Source organism: Rhinolophus sinicus, chromosome X, assembly GCF_036562045.2.
Source record: "Rhinolophus sinicus isolate RSC01 chromosome X, ASM3656204v1, whole genome shotgun sequence".
Classification (NCBI taxonomy): Eukaryota; Metazoa; Chordata; class Mammalia; order Chiroptera; family Rhinolophidae; genus Rhinolophus; species Rhinolophus sinicus.
This window is the reverse complement of record NC_133768.1, coordinates 26,458,125-26,482,563: the sequence shown is the minus strand read 5'-3', so window position 1 is coordinate 26,482,563 and position 24,439 is coordinate 26,458,125. Positions and strand designations below refer to the sequence as shown.

The window sequence follows — 24,439 nt, the reverse complement described above, 5'->3', positions numbered from 1 at the left end:
CCCATGATTATTTACATTGAATTCTGTCAAGGAGGAAAACGTTTTCCTTCTATGCCTCTAGGTTCTTTGCCGGTCTAATAACCAAAATAACATAAGACAGATTAACAGGAGAAAAATTAAATTATGTACATACAGGGGCCTCATAAGAATATAAGACTCAAGGACAAATCAGGCAGTTGAAGCTTATATTGCCATCCTGAGCTAAGGAGATGGGGCTAGGGGTCTGGGACCTCATAGGGGAGGAAGACAATTCAGAGGAAGATGGGAAGAGCAAGTGTTCTGTGAAAAATTGTTTGCCATGCCATGGAGACACATAGATTTAGGGACACAGAGAGGACTCTAAACAAGTAGGCCTTGCTAGGTCCCATTCAGTCTACCACACCTATCCCATATTCTTTGTAGTTATGTCTGATAATATTTCCCTTCCTTCTGTTGGCCTTCTATCTACATTTTTATAGGCAGTTAAGTGGGAGGTAAAAAGAAAACTTTCCTGAGTCTTCTGTTTTTAAAATATAATCAGCCTAAAATATTTCTCATGACAAAGAGACACAGTTTGGGGTAGCAAGTTTTGCTCCCCTACTATGCTTTCTCTTAAAATGAGATTCGTGAACTCATAATAGGCAACGTCAGCTATACAAAATGATTCTCCAGGTAGTCCAGCAAAAGAGGGTTCATTTGGGAAAAGAAAAAAGAAGCAAAACCACCACAGCAGTGTGAGGATACACACATTTGGATGGAGCGCCAACTGGCCACACATGCGCAAAACGAAAGGGACCCCTTCCCAGAATGCCCTCCTCCCCCCATGTAAATCCTTCTCCCGGAAGTTGGAGCCATAAAGTTTTAACAGGAAGTCAGGACTAGAGAGTAACAGGGATCCCGGCTCTGCCCACAGACATCCCAGCTCTATGGTTAGTCATCTTAAGGTGCCAGTTCACTTTTATCAGCAGGAAGTAATGGAAAGCAGAGATGATAGTGATCCACTCATAGCTGTTAATTGAGGAAGAATTTCACAGCCAAAGAGATGCAAAGGCATAACATTAAATAATAGTGCTTGTCTTGAAAGGGGGAAGCAATTAAAAAAAAATGTTTTGCACTCTACTGTTCTTTACAAACTTTGTTTAATGAGTATGTATGCATTCCATGTTCAAAAAAATTAAAGTTTAAAATTAAATCTGAAAATCAAATTATACTGGGCTAGGGCATGCATCTAGGATATTGATAACTATACTCTTTATAAGAGCAAATAATTGTGTTATGGTCATACCATGGGATACTATATAGCAGTGCAAATGAATGAACAACAGTCACATGTAAGAGCACAAAAGCAGAAGAATGTAATGGAAATTAAGAAAAAGACACTTTCATTATCAGAAGTCACCAACTACTTTCTTAAAAATCCGTAAGGTAAATGTTTTAAGTTTGAAGGCCATATGGTATCTATTGCAAATACATAACTGCGTTGTAGTGCCACAGCAGACATGAAATACGTGAGCAAGTGCGTGTAGATGAATCTAATCAGACTTTTAAAAAAAGTGTCAGGTGGCCCATGGGCCACAGTGTGCTAACGCCTGTATTAGACAACACTCAGGAAAGCTCAAGAAGAGGTAGGCCCAATCCAAATATTGTTTAGGCATGCATATGTAGGAAAGAAAACATAACTTTCCCTCTACCTTTCTAGGTTCTTGGTAGAGTCCCCCCTGTAATAAAAGACATTAATAGGAGAAAAACCAACAGAAGTTGAATAACATGCATACCTCCTATATTCATGGGACAGACCCGGGAAAACTGACTGACTCCTTGAAATGATGACCCAAGCCCTCACCATAAATGCCATCTCCAGCTTAAGACAAAAGATGGCATTGTGGGTAGAGAGCAATTAGGGGAGGTTATCAGGAAGAGCACATTAAAAAAGGGCAAGGTTGTAATGTAGATTTAAATCCCACCTTCTCCACCGATAGAAGTTCCTAGAGCTTTAGTTAGAGTCATCCTTTTCTTCCTGGTACAGCGAGGGAAGTTTCCCTTACAATAGGGTAACTTCTGTGTTTGCAGAGATGCTGCTGTGTCTTCAGCTTCTCAAAAATAATCAGACCAATATAATCAACATGCCAAAGAGGCACATTTTAGGGAGGCATATTTTGCTCCCCTTCACATACACCTGTGATAAATCTAAAAGCCAATAAACAGACACAAATGCAGTTAAGCCTGGAGGGGTGGGGGAGTGCAACCTGGGAAAGGGATCTTGTAGGAGCACTATTTAAGGTTCCTGTGCGAGTTAGAGTTCATATTTCACTTCTTGAAATGGACCTGTGTTCATTATTTTATTATGCTTTGTAACTTACGTATATATTCCTTTTGATATATGCTATTTGGATATATTCTTTTTTTGCATCAAATGTATTACAAGAAGGAAGCTAATGAATACGTATCAGAAAAAATCTGAGGCAAGCACAGGATTTGAGGCACAGCACAGCATGCTTTCTTCAGCATTTTAAATACATCTCTGAAGCCTAGTGTGTATCGCTTTATTTCTAAAAAGCGATGTATCATTTGAAATCATTTATAGTGTACTTGTAAATGCTTCTCATTGTTTGACTAAAACTCTCCACTCATAATTTTGATGATGATTACCATCATTCATCGATTTCCTATTATATTTTGTCATGTCCTTAACGCTTTGGGCATCAGCTCACATTCCATTTTCATTGTGAAGTATATTTCCTCATTTAGCAAAGCCTTCAGATTGCAACAAAATCAGTCACAACAGCATTCCACACAAGTACTCAGAAAGGAAGCTAAGTAACAGAGAGGTAAACTAGGTTGCACAAGACTACTTCTCATGCTGCTGGGACAAAGGCTCAAATCCCGCTCACCATGCCTTGTTCTGGTGGTGTGTCCGCCCTGCAGTTCTCCTCCCTACGTTGATGCATCTATCTCCTTAGGACGAGGGGGGTATTTATCCTGTAATGGGTTTTCCGGCAACGTGTCTCATTTTAGCTGCTTCAAGCGTCAAGATAACACCCTCATCACTGCCTCTCTGATGGTTCCCCTTTCAACAGCAGTCATTTAATCTCAGATCGCTTTTCCTCACAGTCACCAGCTTTTCCTTTGTGTAATTAAGTCTCATTTTTTTCTGGATAGATCCATTTGTGCCAGAACTCTTCTGCTGCCTTGAAGCTTGCACCATTCAGTTATTTTTAGTGTTATCTCTTTCCTTTCATTAGCACAGAGCTAAACTGCACATATTTTGTGCTTTCAGCTTTACTCAGATTGAGATCTTCCAGCTCCTCAGTCATTCATTTTAGCTGTTGCATTGAATTTCCTCCAGTTCATTTAAATCCTTCAGTTCAGTTTATTATGCTCGGAATAAAGCACCATTTTCTCATGTCTGATCACCAACCCCAGCCAGTGGTAGGTGTAAGGTTTATATACCTCTGTGACTTTGCCTATTTGCTCCCTTAGTGTGTGGGCTCTGAGCCAAAATATAAATTCAATACTGTTTGTCTTAATGTCCACATCTCTGTTTCTGGCTCCCTTTCCTTTGGGCAGTATCCCCTTTACAGCTTTTAATTTTAGTGCTTTTATGTCTTCATTTCTTTTTTAAATATACATTCCTATCAAAATTGAAAAGGATCTGTGGTCACTCTTTTTTTTTTTTCTTTCACTAAAACCCATTTTCACCTTCCAATACAGTTATCTCTAATTAAATATGAGGCTTTCGAAGGAACTTTAGCCATCTAAGTTTGATTAAGGTGAATTTTTCATATCCTGGAGATCGTTTTACAGTACTCAAGAGGCTGCGGCAGAAGGGATTATAGTTGTTTTCTTTCCCTGCAATCAACCTGATTCTCTTGATGGAAGAACAGAGGGTGCAAATCCCCAGATCCAGCTGGTAGAGATCACTTTGCTCAGAAGATTTGCGTGTACATTTGCATCTATTTCTGATCACTGATTTCTTTCAGCTGTAGCCATAGAACTGTGAGGAGACATAGCCTCTGACCAGCTGACCCAGTAGCCTGGAGCATTCTTGGGCTTCTACTTCCCATCATTTAAATAACACTCTAGTGTGTATCAGCACCAGAGCTCGTTGCTTTTCTCTGCTATGAACACCGATATATATTTGTGTTTCTTTCAATATATACCCCAACTCTCTTTTCTTTGCCCCTATGAGAGTTATTCAAATATTAAATGTTGTCCCCTTATTTTTACCTATACTCCAAATGCCTTGGAGGCCAGGTATAGACTATATTGCTACTCTCCCTAATTGCATTTTTACCCCATACTTGAAAAATATATTGATGAATTGTGTATAAGGTTAGAACTTTCCCTGAAACTGAATCTACCCTCTCTATTAGAGAGGTGCAATAAACTATATATAATGTGACACATATCATCATTACTTTTATAATGCATGCTTATTATTTATTGTACAAGTTTTCAAATGAAAGTCCTATACACACACACACCTTTCACAAAAGAGCAGCATTTGTATTAAACAGGCATGGATTTGTGATCACCACTGACAAAATGAAATTCCTTATTCCAGTAGACTGTCATTCAAACACTATATTGTGGCCATATCAATAAGGGAACTATGGTCTCTTAGCCAAGATAGAAAATAGCCTTGATACAGTACACTGATTGTTATGAAGTCATTTTACATGCATGCACAGAAGTTTGCTTATTATTTTTATTTATGTTAGCAAATAATTTGGTCCTTAGCATAATGTGTGAGTGCATGTGTGTGTGTGTGTGTGTGTGTGTGTGTGTGTGTATGTGTGAGTGTGAGAAATGTAGATCTATATAATTATAATGCATACTGTATCAGTCATGGCTTGCTGATTGAATCCAGCAATGCAAATTAGTCAAAAACATTTAAAAATTGAAATATTAAAAAATCCAAAATCTAGCTTTTCTTTCTGAAAAACTAGGAGGTCTAGAAACTCTTAGCCCTAATTTAGCTTGGTAACAATTGGCTGGTCCTTAATGTGGCCTGTCTCCTTTAGATGAGCAAGCACAACCTAATTTATCACAGCTACCACTGGACACATTTTCCTACATATTTATCTGCCTGGATACTATAGATATTTAACTTTCAAACCTGAATATGAAATGAAGCTTTATGATGTAATATAAGTTGATATAAATAATTTCAATATACCTATGTGAAGAAAAATAATTTCTCCTTTGGCTAATTGTTCTGTGGTATATTCAGTCTGTTGGCATTTAGTCTTTACTTGTGAATATTTTAAGTACTCATACATTCATTAGCATTGTTAATATAACAAATCGACTCCATTGAAAATTAACTTTAAATCAGTTTTTTATGTGACTATATGTGTATGCCTATGCATACATACACACACATACTTACACACTTATAATCTTAATTCTTTCAATGACTTTAACAGTAAAGATACTCTTATTCTATTTATACCTCAGTGTAAACTTGAGCAAGATTCTTCAAATCAAAATAAGTTATTGTATTTTTCCATGTATTTATAATAAATATTCATTATTTACATAATGTGTATCAATATAAGCATGCATTACCTACACAATGCAATAATCAAAAATAATTCAGTAATCAACAATAAGCATGCATTATCCCTTTAGCAATTAGAGAACACAGTTTCTCTGTTGGACCACATGACTGTGTAGGAGAAGAAAAATAATTTTCCCACTACCCTTCTAGGTTCTTTGCTGAGACAACCTTGTATAAAAGATTAACAAGAGAAAAACAAACAAGTTTAATAATGTGTATACCTCCTGTATACGTTGGAAACAACCAGGAAAACTGAGTAACTCTCCTAAATGGCCCAAGCCTTCACATTGAATACCGTCCTCCAGCTAAAGACAAAAGAACATATTGGGGGTGGGGGAGGGAAGCCAGTTATGGGAAGCTACCAGGAAAAAGCCAGTATACAAGGGTAAGGTTGTTATGCAGGTTTAGGTCATTGCCCTAATCCATTGATAAGAGTTTCTGAAGATAAGGTCATCCCCTTCTTCCTGGTACAGAGAAGGCAACACTATTACAAATGGAGATTTCCCTTACAAATATCTCTTACAAAAGGACAACTTCCACTTGGTTTTCAGGACTTCTCCTATGTCTGCCATTTCTTAAAAATAACCAGCTCAAAATAATTCATATGCCAAAAAGGAATATTTTGGGGTGGTATATTCTACTCCCTTTCAACTGACTACAGTAATTTTTAAATGATCACCTTGTTAGGACTTTATTTCTACTTTAAAATCAGCATACTTATATTAAAGCAGGTTATTCGTAAAATGGACTGCCAAGATAAACAACGAATGCAGGTTCCTCTAAAACTGAGGCTTTCACCATTCATTGAACACACCTATACTAATCACACATTATATGTATAGGGTTAGGTTAGGTGTAGAGGATAGAAAAATAGAGAAACAAAGTCTTTAATGTGTTAATAATCTATTGGAGTATGTAGTGGATAAATTAATATAATATAGCAGTTGCATAATCAACAGTAAAGATATATCTTAAATGGTATATAAGCAAAAGGAAGTGAATGATTCTTCTAGGGTAAGGGATATATTTGAAATGTATCTCAAAGTAAGGATTTATGAGTTGGAGAACTGGGGGTATGGAGGAGTATGGGTTGCATTCGAGGACAGAGGGACCAGCAATCCGAAAGCTTACAGGAACGCTATTTTGTTGTGTCTTGGAAGAACGGTAGGTAGTTATATGTTTCTGAATGTTTGATGCTTGGGGGAAGTACTAAAAATGGGGGTAAACAAGCAGGTTATTATTTTCTGAAGACATTTAAAAGCATCTTAAACAGCTGGGAAATAATTTCTACAAAATTTTAGTTGCATAAGTAATAAAAGCTCCTCTTAACCCAGGTACTTAATGCAAGTTCCTACTTCTCTAAGTAGAATAATAGACATAATAATAATATAGTATCTTACCTTTCTATAACATATTTTGATTTTCCAATTACTTTCAAGTAAGTGGTAGATTTTGATACCATCAGTAAACCTGATCAGTTGGTTGAACTAGGCACAGTATTATCATTTTGCAGTATGAGAAACAGAGAAGTCAGAGGAACTGTGAGAGAAAGGAGCTGGGCTCATGCTCTATCTGCTGTGTCACCCTGCATATTCTTCATCAAATCAAAGAATGTAGAGCTGAAGGGGAGCTTAGTAGCATTCGGTTTCGCTATGCTGCACACCAGCTATACACACAGGCAATCAATATGGTTTGGACACAGCTGATATAATTTGGTGGAGCTCTAATTGAATTTTTTCCCCTTCCTAATATCATTACACCTACAGAACATCTCCAATTAAGTGTCCCCCCATCAGTCTGAAAATTAAATATCCCAAATGGAACTCATTATCTACTCCCACATAAACCAGCTCCTTATGACTATTTCCCCTTTCTATTATAGGCACCACTGCTTCCACGCTTCTAAATCTGAAACCCCTAGAGTCAATTCTTTTTTGTTCCTTTTCCATCCCTAAATCCATTCAGTCACTGAATGCTATTGACTCTGCTCTGAAATTATTTTTATGCATAACTTCCTTTGCTTTATGGGTAAATGTTTTGGAATACATTTAAGCAAATCAAGGTGTCAGTGAACAAAAGAATAAAGACAGGAATAAACAAATGAATAGTCACTGTTCTCATTACCTTTTATCTGTAGTATGACAACCTACAGTTTTCAAAGAGTGAAAGTCTGAGTGTAAGCAGCTGCCTCCCCACCCCATATAAATTAATCCTGTGATGAGGTATTCTCCTTATATTTGCGTTCTTTCAGTCTCTTAAATTATATTACAATGCCTCTTATATTCAAAGCCACTCTCAATTGTTTGATTTTGAATAAGATAATATTGTTTAGAAAACACATCATTGTACACTTTAGATCCATAAGGTGGTTATCTGATGCAATTCATTTTAAAAAATGAAGGCAAACACTGAATAAGTATTAAATTATTCCTAGGGATATGACTTCATCTTTTTACTTCCCAGGTGTTATTGTTAATGAGCCTTTAAAAATCACACATACATACAAACTCACATATACAAAACAGTACTATAGACCTAAATATTGTTGGGGAGAAAAAATATTCCCTCTGCCCTTCTAAGTTCTTCTGGCTGGTCTAAGAATTAAATTGACATGAGACTGAGACCAATTAACAGGAGAAAATCAAACAAAAGTTTTTAATAAAAAGTATACCTCCTATGTACATGAGAGAGACTCAGGAAAACTGAGTAATTTGGCCAAAATGGCAAAAGTCATCACCTTAAATATCACCTTTAGCTAAAGACAAAAGAAGATGTTGGAGTTGGGGAGTCAGTTAAGTGAGGTCACTAGGAAAAGCACAGTAAACAAGGGTAAGGTTGTTATGTAGGTTTAAGTCATTGTCTTCTGCATGGATAAAGAGTTTCCAGAGATAAGGTCATACTTCTCTTCCTGGTACTGACACCCTTTCAAATGGAGGTTCCCCTTATAAATGGACATATCACTTACAAAGGAGTAACTTCTACTTGGTTTTGAGAGCTTTTCCCAAGTCTGCTGTTTCTTTAAAAAAATAATAATCAGCTTAAAATAATCCCTATGTCAAAGAGAGATCGTTTGAGGTAAAAAAAATTTGTTCCCCTGAAAATTCAACTCAATTCTGATATTATCTACCCAGTGATAGCATCAGATAACACAGATTAAATGTTCAGCCCCGCAAGACTGCCCCATTCCACCTACTTCAGAGGCCAATCATAAGTTCAGGTTGTTACCTGTACTTCTGACTCACCAGCTATGAATCATAGGTTCCAAAGAGCCTACCTTGGATACAATTAACTTATTAGAGCAGCTCACAAAACTCAGGAAATCCACTTACTCACTAGATCATCAGTTTGTTTGTTTGCTTTTTTTTTTTTTAATAAAAGGGTATAACTGAGGAATAGTCAGGTAGAAGAGATGCATAGGGTAAGGTATGGGGAATAGGACACAGCTTCCATGCCCTCTCCAGACACACCACTCTCTGCATCCATATGCGTCCACCGACCTGGAAGCTCTTTGTACCCCCTTCTTTGGGGTTTTTATGGAGGCTTCATTACATAGGCATGTAAATATTAAATCATTGGCCACTGGTAATTTAACTTTTCTCCAGTCCCTCTCCCCTCCCTGGAGGTCAGGGGGTGAGACTGAAAGTTGCAACCCTCTAAACACGTACCGTATTTCCCCGAAAATAAGACCTAGCCGGACATTCAGCTCTAATGCGTCTTTTGGAGCAAAAATTAATATAAGACCGGTCTTATTTTACTATAAGAATGGGTCTTTAATATAATATGATATGATATGATATGATATGATATGATATGATATGATATGATATGATATGATATGATATGATATGATATGATATGATGATATGATATGATATGATACCAGGTCTTATATTAATTTTTGCTCCAAAAGATGCATTAGAGCTGATTGTCTGGCTAGGTCTCGTTTTCCGGGAAACACGGCAATTGGTTCCTCTGGCAACCAGCTCCCATCCTTAGGTGACCTAGGGGCTTTCCATTGTCACCTCATTAATATAACAAAGATGCCTTTAGGACTCTCAGCCTAGGAAATTCCAACGGTTTTAGGAACTCTGTACCAGAAATGGGGATGAAGACAAAATACTGGGGGTGCCAAAAAAATGTACACACATAACTTGTATTCATGTTTTGTTATCGATATATATGGAGTATTATATTTTAATACAGTTTTTTCCTTTCTTAAAATGTGTATACATTTGGGGTGGCCGGATGGCTCAGTTGGTTAGAGCCTGAGCTCTGAGCAACAGGGTTGCTGGTTTGATTCCCACATGGGCCAGTGAGCTGAGCCTTCCACAACTACATTGAAGGACAACAACTTGGAGCTGATGGGCCCTGGAGAAAAACACTGTTCCCCAATATACCCCATTAAAATTTAAAAAAAAAAAAATTTGTGTATACATTGTTTTGGCACCCTCTGTATGTATTTCTTATTATAAATCACAGTATCACACATGGGATGGTTTTCTATTGGAGCGTCCAAGATGCATTTTACAAGGGGGCAGGAAAACATGTGTCTACTGTTTCTAAGCCAAATAATATTGTCTCTACATCATGTTGCCTTGAATACCTTACTTAGCATCCTTATTAGGGACATGAAGTCTTCAGAGAACATAAGAACCAATTTTGGGAAGATTAATATAGGAGATAAGGATTGAAGGGAGTTGGTGATTAAACTCTAAATCTGCTTCAGAAAATTTATAACCTAAATATCTGAAAACTTACAAAAAATGTATTCATTTGGCCGATTTTTTGGTCTATTTGCGTGTATAGTAAGATAAAAGAAAGGCTTGTCACTCTTCAGTAAACTAGTATTTTGCTCATAGCTTTCTTCATATATGCAATAAACAAATATTTATCAAGCATCTATCATGTGCCAAGTAAAAGAAATAAAATACTCTGTGTCAAAGGGGTTAGTTTCAGCGTAGGCTGGAGTGATTTAGAAAGGAGGGATTTAAGGAAGAGTAAATAAGATAGAGATTTTTCTCAAAGAGACAGGCCTTCCAAGTAGGAAGAATAGAGGCCCAAATGATTTACTGATACACTTTTATGGCATAAATAAATCAATAAGTGGATTTCAGTAATAATTATAGCTAGTGTTTGTTGAGCAATTCATATATGCTTGACAATAAACCAAGATCTTTCCAAAAGATTGATTTAAATCTTATAACAACCTATTGATTTGGCATGGTGATCACATCCATTTTACAAATAGGAAAACCATGGTTTAAATATGTCAACTGAATTCCGATAGCTAGTCAGTGAGCAAATCACCCTAAGCTATCTAACCACTATTCTCTCTTTCCACTATACTGATCTTTCATCGAACTTAACATATTCCCCAGTACTCCTTTCCATAGTTGTGGCTATAAAAATTAAAAGGTTTTGCAATTCAGATTTTATATAGGTCATGTGGTGATTAAAATAACCCCCACAATTAACTTAATTTTAGTTGGTATAACATACAATACTGTATGCATCCTAGTCAAAAATATTTAATTGCTATTCATACAGGTTTCTAGAAATGCCTACTATATTTTTTCAAGTTACTCTGTATTTCATCAATAACATTAGATTAGTGACAATCTCATGTAGTTCATTTACTGGTTTCAGGATATGGTTCAGGTACTTAGAGAGCCCAAAATTTAATAACTTCTGAAAATGCATGAATTTCCTTCTACCTACTGGTGCATCCAAAACATTCAGATTTTATTTCCTAAATCAGAGGTTCTAGCCCTTAAAGTTCCTTAGAGGATACTATCAGAATGCAAAGACTCAAAATAGCAGTCTTCCAGAATACAGCATTGTGGATTTAAATTTAAAAGTATTCCCAATATAACCATGGTATCTGCTGATGTGGTCATCCCAATTCCAAGGCACATTCTTAGGACTGTAATAGGGTATACATAGCATGCCAAAATAACTAGCAAGTTTAGTAAATTAATTGGTTTTCTTAAAAAAAAAAAGAGTACAATTTCTTTTTTCTTTTTTTTTTAAGAGTACAATTTCTGAAAAGCCTACTTAGTCCTTTGGAAAATTTTAGACCATGATGTTGAAAATTGTATCCCTAGAAGCTCTAAATATTGACAAACCCATTAGATTTTGAACTACCTTCTACCTTTTCTCCAACCCTCCAAATTAACTCCAAGTTTGTTCATTTTAAGTATTCAGGTTATGCTTCATATTTTGTTTTATAAACACATTTTGATGTTTACAATTTATACATATAACAATAATGTTCTTTCTTTTTGGATATGAGGAGTCTACTCTGACCTGCATTTTTCAGTGTTTCACTGTGTGTAGTACTGCATTTGGGCTGTTATTCATGTCCCAGACAATCTCTAACTTTACACACACATTCCAATGCCAAACCTTTCATATCCACTCATCAAGGTTTGGAATGTAACCTGTGTCTCTGAAAAAGAATGTTTTTGGTCCCAATAATGGACAATTTCATTGTCCCAGAGGAAGAAAATCATTTTTTTTCAAACATACAACTAGAGGTGGCCCATTAGCTCAGTTGATTAGAGCGTGGGGCTGGTAGCACCAAAGTTATTGGTTTGATCCCTGCTTGGGCCACTGTGAGCTGTGCCCTCCTTAAAAAAACAAAACCAAAAAAAAAACATAAAGCGAATCAGTGCCCTCGCATAGGAATTATGCCTGCAACATGGGCTGTGGTTTGAAAGATGCTGTAATCCACTAAACTAACTAGGATAAAACTTGTAGATTAACATTTTTATATTCTACTTCTTTAATTCATAAAATTGAGAATCACAACCATAGGCTTATGCAAAATCTTTGAATCCAATTGTCAGAGGGATTTATTGTTTTTCAATATTAATAGAATCTTCTGTAAGCAAAATAAAGAAAGTAATGTTTGATCATTTCTGTATTTCTATACTAACATTCCTTTATCTGCTCATGCCAGCATACTCCAAAATTGATATTAAGGTTACTTTAGGTACTTATATGGATATTTGAATTTGATTGTTTTTGTGTCGATAAACTTACAACTAATTTTTTTCGAAAGCTTCACTTTCTATCATTAACAATGATAATCTGTCTTAATGTGTTTGTGCTTTGGGCACTTTTTTCCCAATTAACATTTAAAGTTTTATTTTACAATGAGAAATAGCTTTATTTATTTTTAATTAAGGAAATAAAACAAGGCCTGCAAAACCTATGAAAAAATATATTTTTAAAAAGTGTAACATATCTATGTGATAAAAAACCATCTACACTTTTACATCACCACTATAGTGAAAGGTCTCTTTCTTTATTTTTTTTAATTTAATCATCTTTAATAAATTCATCCATGTAGGTCCAAAGGCATTTATTGTTAACATCAAGAGTAAAACATAGACTGTTGCTTTTACTTTATCTTAGCCTCATTCCTATAATGGGATTTGATTATTACATGTATTAGTTTGATCACTTAAAATTATTAGTATTTTGTATGTGTAGAAAAGTTGTTATGTAGCTATCAAGGTGAAGTTCTTTTTCTAGTGGTAAAACTGGTTATGAAAAAAATATAGCAATTAATGTCTAGAAATAAGAGACATTGAAATCTATGCTTCCTAAGAGTGGAATTGATGCGAAAATATAGTGAAAAATGGGGAAAGTCTTATTTGCTTAATATGCAAATTATATAGTAGCAAACTGTTTTACTTTTGTTATTGAATTATGGGAAATTCCTTTTTGAATTGCTCAGTCAGTTAGTAACATTATTGAGACTCCATGTTACAGTTTAAGATTTAGATGCCAATACTACAATTATTTTGCTGACAGAAATAAGTCTGGAGCAAGCTCAGAAATGCTTTCTTCTGCTGTTCTCCCTCAAATTCAGGGATAAGTCTACATATTTTATCAAGATTCTTCTAAGTGGATAATTAAAAGCATAATCATTATAAAACCATTTCCATACGTAAGGTCAGAGAAAATAATTTTCCTTGTACCCTTCTACATTCTTCTGGTTGGTCTAATAAGCAAATTGACATGAGACAGATTAACGGCAGAAAATAATCAAATTTATTACATATGTACATACAGGGTTTACGTTAGAATAAAGGAAAACAGCACAAATCAGCAATTGAGTCTTATATGCAATCTTGAGCAAAGGACAAAGGAGGTTGTTTGGGACTTCAAAAGGCAGGAAGGCAATTCACTTGGAAATGAAAAAAGTTAATGTTTAGTAGACAGATGTTTGTTGGGCCCTTGAAACAATGGGACACAGAGAGGACTTTGACAAAATGGGCCTTGCTAGGTTCCTCCCTGTCTATCACATCTAATTCATATTAAACTATAGTTATCTATGATAATAGCTCCCTTTCTGGGCGAACTGATGGTTCAGTTGGTTAGAGCTCGAGCTCTGAACAACAGGGTTGCTGGTTCGATTCCCACATGGGCCAGTGAGCTGTACCCTCCACAACTAGATTGAAGGACAACGACTTGGAGCTGATGGGCCCTGGAGAAATACACTGTTCCCCAATATTCCCCAATAATAAAAAAAGTAAGAAAAAAAAAAATAGCTCCCTTCCTGAAGCAAGGCTTCTGTCTAAATTATTTTAGGCACTTAGGGGAAAGGTCAAAGATATTTCCTGAATCTTTTGTTTCTTAAAAATAATCCGGTTAAAATAATCACTATCCCAAAAAGGCAAATTTGGGAGTGGCAAAGCTCTGCTCCCACTCATGTCATTTGCAAATGTGAGAATCGAACTTTTGTGTGTTTGCTTATTTGTTTGTTAGTTTTAGTTTTGTTTTAAACTTTATTTAAGTGTGATTTTCCAGGACCCATCAGCTTCAAGCTCCAAGTCAAGTAGCTGTTTCATCTAGTTGTGGAGGGTGCAGCTCACAGTGGCCCAAGTGGGGATCAAGCTGGCAACCTTGTTGAGAGCACCGCGCTCTAACCGAGATAACTGGCCACACCCATGTTTGTTAGTTTTTGGTTTTTGTTTTTAATTTACTACTTGAAAAAAAAATTGTTGGGGAACAATGTATTTCTCCAGGGCCCATCACCTCCAAATGGTCGTCCTGCAATCTAGTTGTGGAGGGCGCAGTTCAGCTCCAAGTGCAGTTGCCATTTTCATTCTTTAATTACAGGGGGCACAGACCAGCATCCCTTGCAGGAATTGAACCAGCAACTTTGTTGAGAGCTCGCGCTCTAATCAGCTGAGCCATGTGGCCGCTGCCCCTCTGGAAGCTCAGCGGCAGCTCATTTTCTTCAATCTAGTTGTGGAGGGCACAGCACACTGGTCGGTGTGGGAATCAAACTGGCAACCATGTTTTTCAGAGCTTGCGTTCTAACCAACTGAGTCATCTGGCCGCCCCTGTTCTTATTATTTTGAAAGTGTATATTAAAGGAATTTTGTCACTCAAAATGGCCAAAGGGAAATGAAATAGGAAACAGTGAAAAAGAGATTCATAACCAGGCTTTTGAACTTTATGCCTCAGAATCCCTTTCAAGTTTCAACCCCTTGGGGAAGACTTTTAGTTCTCCCCACCCTTTCCCTCTGCTTTTTTATACCCCATGATTCATCCCTTTATATCTGTAATTATAGAGTAGCTTTTTTTCCAACTTGATTGTATAGCAGTCCCTTCTTCTCTGCGGGAGCTAGAGTCCAAGACACCCAGGGATGCCTGAAACTGCAGATAGTACCAAACCCTGTATACATGATGTTTTTTACCTATGCATACATACCCGTGATAAAGTTTATTTTATAAATTAGAAACAGTAAGAAATTAACAACAATAACTAATTATAAAATAGAACAATTATAACAATATACTTTAATAAAAGTTATATGAATATTGTTAGTTGTTTCAGGGAATCTCTTGTTGAAGTCATCGTATAGGCTCAACTCTTTCTGGCACAAAACATTGGTGTCAGTCAGAACACATTTTTCTGTTCATGTCTTCCATGCACAAATTTAATGCCTTTTCCATCTTCACTAAGCATTTATTATATACTCTAGCCATAACTTTTGCAGTCTGAGGTGTGACAGTAAAACTAGCATAGATTTCTTTATCCTCTTTCCCAGTTTCATGGATAGAAGATTCGTTCTTACCAGAGATCTTAGCAACTTCAGCATGCAATTGTTCTCTTTCCTTATTAAGTTGAGAACTTTCCCCTTTTCACTTGAAGGAAGCACTTTATGGCTTCTCTTTGGTGTATCTAAATTGCCAGCATCACTACTGTTCAGCTCTGGGGCCATTATTGAGTAAAAGAAGAGCTACTGGATCACAAGCCTGGTGGTACTATAACAGTCCATCTGGTCACCAAGATCGCTATTAAGTGAGTAACCAGTGGAGAGTGGCTATGCTAGATATGCTGGACAAAGAGAGGATTCAATCCTGGGCGGGAGAGAGCAGGATGGTACAAGATTTCATCATGCTACTCAGAAGGGCAGGCAATTTAAAAGATGAATTGTTTATTTCTGGAATTTTCCGTTTAATATTTTTGGACCATGGTTGATTGCAGGTACCAAACCACAGAAAGTAAAACTGTGGATAAGACTGGACTATTGTCCATATTTAGTGAAGATGAAACTGTCTTATTTAACGTTTTATTCCTTGGGTTCTCTCTGTGCATCATGCATACATTCTAGGAGTTCCCCAAATGTTTATATAAATTAAACACGGAATGGATGAATGATGGATGGAAGGATGGATGCATAGATGGATATATGTAAAAAGATGGATAGTTGGATCGATGTGTTATAATCTTTTCCATGTAAACCCGTTTTTCAAGATAAAGTCACCTCTAAAGTGTCCTTAAAACTCAATTATCTAAATAGTTGCTTATAATGTAATTTCAAAAAGGTTAACAAAAAAAAACCACAGGATACACAATTAAAATTGTTTCTCCTATCCTGTCACCCAACCACCTAGTCATCCTCCTCAGTCTTACCAGAGGGAACTGATATTACAGGTTTCATATATATCCTTCCAGAGAAGTGCTGTGTGCATCTGTGCACACACACACACACACACACACACACACACACACACACACCAATTCACACCTATCAACAAGGTAGGAGAGTGCCTATTTCCTCATACCATCAACAACATGACATATTTTCATCTTTGCCCATCTGGTGAAAAATCATGTCTTTAGTTTGCCTTTGTCTAATAATAAGTGAGGATGACCACATTTTCAAATGTTTAAGAGCCATTTTTGTTGTTTGTCTCTGAACTCTTTTCATCTCTTTTGCAGCATTTATTTAGAATTCCTTCTAAAATTGTTTTAGAGCCAATTGCTATGAGAACAAGTCTATTTTTTTAATCAGAAGCAGTATTATCCAGCATATTAAAACTTTCTAATTCATTTGATTTAGCACTATTGCTAATTGTTTGAGTGTTTCAAAAGATAAACTATACTGTCAAGGAGGGCAGCTTCAATATTCTTGACCATATTTTAAAATATCCTGTAGCCTATGAAGACATGTCGGAAGAGAGGTTCCAAAAACAGTAATGGAGGTCTCTTTCCCATCTCTGGAACCTTGTGCAGGCTGTTCCCTGGAAAAACTTTTGCTATTATTTTTCATAATGAAATCTTTCTCATCCTTTAGATCTCAGTTTCATTGTACTTCCTCAAAAACACTTTGCTTATTAAATCTAGACTAACCTCCCTTGACTCTCTATTTTAGGTATTCTGTATCTTAACATCTTGTTTATTCCTTCCATAACTTTTATTATACTTTGTAGTTATATTATTTTGTCATTTACTTGCTATGCTCTATAATAAGCTGGAAGTTCCATAAGAGCAGTCTCCATGTCTGTCTTTGTTTACTGTTTTATCTTCACTGCTTGGTGCATGATGTGAAGTAAAATAAGTATTCCACAAATATTTGTAGAAGGAGTAAGTGAAGAGATTCATCTATGTTCTGGATTGTCAAAAATTCAGTTACTTTTCAACTATACCAAATGTATACTTCCGGTGGACTGAATTTAATTCAAATAGGTTTTTACTATGTGTAAGCAAAGGGATAGAGGGAGGGGGAGAAGAAGGGAGCAAGGGAGTGAGAGAGCGAGGGAGAGAGAGAAATAACGGACTCTTCAAACAGCTTATGATTTTAACTCCTACACTTATTCACCATTTACTGCAAATGGATTTCACAAATAAAGAAACTGTAAGGTCAGACATCATCATTGCTCTGAGACAAATGCAACCAGAGTACTTTGAGGTTCAGATATAATTGATGGATAAATGCAAAGCTGGAAGAAATTTATTAAAAATGATTTTAAACCTCATTTTTCTGACAACTCTCAGGAAGGTGAGACTTTAAGAAAACTGTGCATTACACTTGGGCTTTATATTCTGTCTCTTAATTAAAATCCAATGGAATATATAGTTTAATAGATCATATATGCCAAGAGCCACCTGGGTGTGTTGACTATTACATGATAATGATCAGATTAAGGGGGCTTTTATCCACCTAGTGTTTCATTGGGGATAGAGTTTGATGTGTAAATTTAAATGAATTACGATCTAAGAATTACTTCAATAAAGAAAATATCAAGCTTCAACTTTTGCTTTTGTACATGCGTTGATTTAATCTTTCAGCCATTTATCACCAGCCCTGTTTGCAAGGAATAGATCTAAATTTCCATTTGGGAAAGATTTGACTTGCCCTTTGACCCATGAGCTGGTACTTTCAGTTTTGGTGTTTGGTTTCCCTATCGCCCTCAGAGGAAAAGAATATTGGAGGTTAGATGTCTTCAGAGAAACTGACTATTAAAATCAATGTAAAATGTAATTAATCAATGGTCATTAACTCATGGATAGTGTGACTTCTTGTGTTTAGCTATGGAGAAAATATAGAAAGGTAGGTGATAAGAATAGAGAACCTATGAAATAGGGATTGGAAAGTAATTAATCTACAGAACAATGGATATCTTTTCTTGCTTTAATTGTCATTTGAATAATTTTTTAAGTACATAAAAAAACAAAAATTGGCATATAAAATTTGGTGCTATGAGCTGAAAACTGAGAAATATAAGAAATATAAAAATTAAAAGGTAAAAGAAACCTTAAAAGATGTAACTTGTGTTCTTACATTTATGGAATGAGTGCAAGGAGAGGATGAACACTTATAAGCATCTATTTATTTTATGGTTGAATTGTAAAAAAAAAAAATAAAATAATCATTCCATGGAAAAGCATATTCCTTCGGGATGTCCTTATAATTGAACCCACAAGTGTGTATGCCCAACATACAGTAAGACCTATCACTAAAGCATCGAGTATGCAATAGTTTATTTCAAGAGGAGGCCCAAAGAGGAGATGGGCTCTCCTCAAGAGAGAAAAGACAAGGGGTTGTAAGGAGTTAGGGGGAACAGGTACGCGGATGTGCTGGCGGGGCGAGTTTTAATTGGAAGACTTTGGAACTTGTCCATTTGTAGCAAGGAGCTTCAGCAGCAGATATTCCTGGACAACTTACCCTTCCCTTATGAGAGGGTTCCAGTGTTCAAGTTCTGGTCCCATCCTGGTCCTTTGGTTCCATGGGAGCAGGGTGGGGGTGCCGAAACTCTGGTTCTGGGTGCAGCTGGAAATCAAAGTTCTCTCTTATGCGCATACTTCAGCTGCTTGGCTTGGAATTTGGGTCTGTTGATTCTGAAAGGCAACTCAGTATCTTGTCAGGAACAGGATAAAACCATTTTGAGCTGGTTCTGTGGTTACATCCTGAAGGTAGAATTTCACTGTGGAACGCTATCTCTGGAATCTCCTTCCCATTACCCTCAACACTGCCTTATGTTCAACCTAGATTATTTGCCATGCCATCTTAGTTCCACTTGGCTCTTGATTATGGTCTTTCTAAACCATTTCTTCCACCCAGTGTTCTCAGAGTTGCTCATGTAACAGATTTTTGATGATCCCCATTGCCCTAAATTTCAACTCCTTAGCTTGGCCTAAAAAGTTCTCTTTTTTGTCGTTTTCCTACTCTTACCTCCTCATTTCCTCCTCTCCTTGTCTGTTCTACTTACACTTTATGGCACTCTCCTTAGACCATGAATGATATTGCCCACTTTCTCAACCTGATAAGCTTCTAATCATTCTTTTTGATGCAGATAAAATCTGATCTTCTGGGTGATACCTTTTATTAATTCTCTGAGATAGAATTTATCTCCCCCTCTCTTTTGATGCCCCTGAACACTCTAGACTACACTGTATTGCCGCAGGTCCCATATTGCATGGTAATTATTTTTCCAAATATTCTTCTCCTTAATCCAATTGTGATACATGAAGGCCTAGGATTTTGTATTATTGAGTATACCCTGTGTTAGAAATGTATCGAAAGTACGTAAGATATTTCAAATGAACTATTGTGATGTAGTTATTTGTTTTTAATAGATCTTATACTTTAGAGTAGTTTTAGGTACACAGCAAAATTGAATGGAAAGTAAGTATAGAGATTTCCCATATACCTGTTGTCCTAACATATGCACAGCGTCCCTTATTATCAACATCCTGCACCAGAGTGGGGCATGTGTTACAATTAATGAACCTACATTGATACATCATCACCCAGAATCCATAGTTTGCAGTAGCGTTCACTCTTGATGTTTGTGATACATTCTTAATGCTGTGAAGATAGTATTTTAATTGTCTTTGAGAATACATGTAAAAATTTTCAAGGTGTTTTGATGCAAGTTTAGATTTAATAGGCCTTGGATTTCAAGAGTCAATTTTATCTTTAATGAACTCTTACGTTTTCCATTTAGTAAAATTCTTTGATATAGAGTAATACCAATAATATAGACCTTTACAATAGATAGTAAACTTCATGTATGTGTTTAACAGAGAAAAATCCCAGTCACACATATTTTACCTATGAAATATGAAAACTAAATTAAGCATTTTCTTAATTAGACCTCAACACCATAGGTGGAACCTGCATTTTAATGTGACTAGTGATTGCCTGGAATTTGGATCTGGATTGCATTTAGTCCTCCTAAAATCTTTAATCTCTACCAAGGACTGATAGAGAAGCAAATGTGTTTGTTTGTTTATTTGTTTGTTTGTTTTTTAACTGTCTGTGGAATTTTATACGATCTACTTTTGGGGTCTGGTGACAAAATCTGTAGAACACCTTTATTTTTCAGAGTTATTCAGAAGCTATCATAAGCTTCTTTCCTTCTCAGCAAGGCAAATCCTAGAGTGACAGCACACACTGAGAATCTCCCTTAGTGGGAAATGACAAAGGGAGATGCCCCTAGCACTTTCCTGCAAAGCCAAACTGGCTTTCTGGAAGTGAGGAGAATTTTTTCAGCAAATCTAAGTGTAAACCAGAAAGCTCAACAGATAAAAACCATAAAACGAGGATAACACACACAAAATGTTTATATTATAAAGGGTGAACACAGCCAGAAGATGCAATTTACCTTTACCTTTCTTCCCCAAGAGCTGACAATATGGGGTTAGAGAGAAATTGTAAAAAGAGGAGTTTTGGGGATTTACAATTTTCCCTCTGACTAACAGTTGAAAAAGCACAGCTTTAGGAAAGGTTCTCATTTGATTTCCTATGTTTGTGTTTGTGATTTTGTATGTGATGTGTGGTAAAGGTGGTTGCAAAGTGTCTAAGATATTTAGTAAACAAACAAACAAAAAAATAGACAAACTTGTCTTTTTAACTGCCATTGAAATAGTTGCTAAATTCTTTCTAGATGATTCTGACAAAATAAGCAAAGATCACATGTACTAACGGGCTTTGCTTGAACGTAGATAAAAACAGTTCGCTTTTTACATTTTTAGCTAATTGTATCTTTAACACATATAAGCCCTAATACCAGATCTTAATGTTTTTTATAGTTCAATAAGGAATATAGAACAATAAAGTGTATTATCCAGAGAAACAAAATATTGACATTTGAAATATTTTTTTTACTCTTTTATGGTATCAGATACTGTCTGAGATAAAGTAAACTTAATGAGGTCTAATGAGATATAGAGTTGGTTAAATTGGCTAGAATTGTCTTTGATTTATATTTTCACTCTCTCCTGGAAGTTTGGAATGAAGTAGTAAATTATGAAATTGTATATATATATTTTTGTTTATCATCCTATTTACAATATCACAGCTGACTCACTTTAGAATAGATAATATTGCTAGTTACCTTTCCTCAGAGAATAAACATCTGTTCAAATGCATTTCAGCATTTTAATTGTGTTAATAATAGAAACTATAGTACAAAGATCAACATACTCCACTTCAGAGAGAATAAGGACAGTGATTGTTGACTCTGAGTGATGTTTTCCCAATGTAAGGAGAGTGGACTTTTTCGTCTTTGTGATATTGAATTTCATTTCACATAGCACTCTAAAAAAAGGCAAAATATCATTTTATTATCTATTATGAAAATTAGAAACAGAAGCAAATGGTTTTATTATTATTATTAATATGACTATGTTAATTTGATGTGGTACTTCACAGTTTAGGAATCATTTTCATATATCTTAATTGATTTGCTCATAATAGCTACCACCACCTCTGAGAATAGGCCAAGCAAAAGAGTGTGGCGGAAAAAAAATACAAGTGGCACATGGAGTTCAAGTTTTTATGGCTCTTGAAATACATGCCATTAGACTATAACATCTCTGAGCCTCAACTTTCTTATGGGAAAAAAATGGGAATATTAATACTGACTTTACAGAGTGATTGGAACGATTAAGTGAGGAACTGTTTTAAAGCCTTGGCACAGTGTCGGTGCTCAACACCCATAATTCCATTTCCCTTTTAAAATGTATTAACTCGAGAGAAGGTACTTCAGTGGTGGTATTAAAGAGAGAGGGGTAACTTAGCCTTCACTTAATGTTGATTGGCTCCCACACCAAGCCACTTGAGACAAACATACAATCTGTGAAAATAGAGAAACCCACGTTCAAGACAAATGCTGTATTTTCTCCCTCCCCTTCCTCTCTTAGCAAGAGGCCACTTTGGAGCCAGGGCTTAGAATAGGATAAGGCAAGTGACATGCTTGCTTCCAGTATAAAATATAAATTGTTATCTAAAAATTCAGTAATGAAGATAAATACCATTTTAGTTCAATATTTTAAAAATCAAAATGAATGCAAAACAGGAGCAGCCAGATGACTCAGTTGGTTAGAACGTGAGCTCTGAACAACAGGGTTGCTGGTTCGATTCCCACATGGGCCCAAGGGGAATATTTCAGAGAGAACTGAGTCTCAGAGACCCTATGCAACTTGCCTGAGGTCAGATATCCAGTAATTAGTAGGACAGAGGTCAAATCCAGGCTGTGGAACTCCACACTTTTGATTGCTACACGAAAATTCAGCGAAATATTGTTGAGGCATATATATCTGATAAAGTATTTTTAAAAATCAAGGGATGATAGATTCAGGGTATGTTTATTATCTCAGGTTGGGGGACACCAGTGGATGGACTAAGAGAGGAGCACAGAGAGAAACATAATTGCCAATATTCTAGTCCTTGACTTGAGTGGTCAGGTGGAGATTGGGATGAGGTGAGTATGGGCAGTGATAGAAGTTCAGGGTCAGGTATGTAGTTATCTGAAATGTTGATAATTTTGCTCATAGTGAACTGTTTTGCTTCTTTTTTTTTTTAAATTTTACTGGTGAACAGTGTGTTTCTCCAGGGCTCATCAGGTCCAAGTCGTTGTCCTTCAATCTAGTTGTGGAGGACGCAGCTCACTGTGGCCCATGCAGGGATCAAAACAGCAACCTTGGTGCTACCAGCACCACCCTATAACCAACTGAGCTAACCAGCCACCCCAATTAATACTTCTTTTTTTTTTTTAAATTTTACTGGTGAACAGTGTGTTTCTCCAGGGCTCATCAGGTCCAAGTCGTTGTCCTTCAATCTAGTTGTGGAGGACGCAGCTCACTGTGGCCCATGCAGGGATCAAAACAGCAACCTTGGTGCTACCAGCACCACCCTATAACCAACTGAGCTAACCAGCCACCCCAATTAATACTTCTTTTTTTTTTTTTTAAATATAGAATGCTTCACGAATTTGCATGTCATCCTTGCGCAGGGGCCATGCTAATCTTCTCTGTATCGTTCTAATTTTAGTATCTGTGCTGCCGAAGCGAGCACCCAATTAATACTTCTTAAAGGAATGATTATGCAGTACCTTTCTACTAGGTCTGACAATTAAGTTCGCAAACTTCTTGTAATGCTGTTGGTAACCTTTTTTTTTTTTTACATCAGAGGGATTATTCATTATGAATTTGTACCAACTGGACTAGCAGTTACTCAAGCTTACTATTTGGAAGTACTGAAAAGGCTGTGTCAAAAAGTTAGATGACCTGAACTTTTCGCCAATAATTCATGGCTCTTGCATCACGACAATGCACCAGCTCACAGGGCACTGTCGGTGAGGGAGGTTTTAGCCAGTAAACAAATCACTGTATTGGAACACCCTCCCTACTTACCTGATCTGGTCCCCAGTGACTTCTTTCTTTACCCGAAGATAAAGGAAATATTGAAAGGTAGACATTTTGATGACATTCAGGACATAAAGGGTAATATGATGACAACTCTGATGGCCATTCCAGAAAAAGAGTTCCAAAATTTCTTTGAAGGGTGGACTAGGCACTGGCATCAGTGCATTGCTTCCCAAGGGGAGTACCTGGAAGGTGACCGTAGTGATATTCAGCAATGAGGTATGTAGCACTTTTTCTAGGATGAGTTTGCAAACTTAATTGTCTGACCACCTATATATTCTGGAGACACATATTAGCTGTAAGAGCCTTCAGCAGGAAGACTGTTTCCTCAGAGTTGCCAAGTGACTGACAATAATATGTAAAGTTAGAAGCTTCAAGGAAAATGTTGCCAGAGGTCACTTTTAAACGATGGGAACAGTCATTTTTCATGATAAGCT

At 36.4% G+C, this 24,439-nt stretch overlaps 1 protein-coding gene and 1 non-coding gene across 9 annotated transcripts in view; one reads left to right on the top strand and one right to left on the bottom strand.

Moving 5' to 3' along the window:
• DMD (dystrophin) overlaps positions 1-24,439 on the top strand; it is a 2,125,071-nt gene that overhangs the window by 379,199 nt on the left and 1,721,433 nt on the right. The window lies entirely within an intron of this gene.
• On the bottom strand, positions 23,546-23,652 carry LOC141569824 (U6 spliceosomal RNA). The gene has a single exon (XR_012493604.1). It is a non-coding gene; the product is annotated as a U6 spliceosomal RNA (small nuclear RNA).